This window comes from Leptidea sinapis, chromosome Z (assembly GCF_905404315.1).
Source record: "Leptidea sinapis chromosome Z, ilLepSina1.1, whole genome shotgun sequence".
In the NCBI taxonomy this organism is placed as follows: domain Eukaryota; kingdom Metazoa; phylum Arthropoda; class Insecta; order Lepidoptera; family Pieridae; genus Leptidea; species Leptidea sinapis.
In genome coordinates, this window is record NC_066312.1 from 13,425,859 (window position 1) to 13,426,859 (window position 1,001).

At 31.8% G+C, this 1,001-nt stretch overlaps 1 non-coding gene across 1 annotated transcript; it reads right to left on the reverse strand.

Moving 5' to 3' along the window:
* Positions 1 to 237: 237 nt before the first annotated feature.
* Trnas-uga (transfer RNA serine (anticodon UGA)) lies at positions 238 to 311 on the reverse strand. The gene has a single exon. It is a non-coding gene; the product is annotated as a tRNA-Ser (tRNA).
* Between the last annotated feature and the right edge of the window lie 690 nt (positions 312 to 1,001).

The following is a 1,001-nucleotide window of genomic DNA, read 5'->3' on the forward strand; positions in this document are numbered from 1 at the left end:
GTTGGCTCCATACAAGGGAACGCTTTGCAGTAGACATTCGCAAACTTAAAAATAATATGAAAAATAATTTAAAAACACATTTTGATAACGCAGTTATTAAATAATTAACGGCTTAGTGCAAATAGGAAAGGAAGAAACTGGAACTTAGAATAAATCTCTTACAAGGTTTGTAAAGCTTTTAAAATATTAGGTTACTATAGAATAAAAAGTTATTTTTAATTCACAAACAAAATTTTATGAACGATGCGGGACTCGAACCCACGACCTTCGGCGTTCAGTGCCGGTGCTCTAACCAGCTGAGCCAACCGTTCGAGTGACGTATCGTCATAAAATCTTGTATGCTTTGTTCAACTCTCAGGTTGTGGCTTTCATTTCACTTTAAAAACATAACAAATTGTTCATTTTTAATTTTTTGGTTATTTATTATTAGTAAATTCTTCGTTTCGGGGTGTGCGATTTGACAGATTATCAATATAATGTATATTATTATTTGGTTCACAAGATATTATGCATTACCTTACATTACATAAAGAAATTCACTGTAAACTTGTATTAACAATATGAAATTTGACTACAATGTCCATTGTAGGTAAGTATTACTTAATAGAAGGTGACATAATTTAATATGCAACAATAATATTATGTACAACAAGAACATTAACACTAAAAATTTCATGATTTATAGTTAGACAAGCACAGGGCGATAAAATGTACCTGCCTAAGAGAAAAAAATATTTCCAATCATGATGCTAACCCTAGTTTGAGATAGACTCCTGTATCTCTGTCGAGGCCCGAGGGGAGCTTATTGATTTTAGCCACAAACACAGACGTAACTTGCCTACAGGCTACAGCCGTATTTAATCCATTTCCTACATTAATCAGGAGTTACGTTGCAATATCGATGAATATATAAATTATAATAGGTATACATATGTATATAAACGAGAAGATAATCAATATGATCAATCTAAGCGTAGAAATAATCCGCGTTTTTAATTATT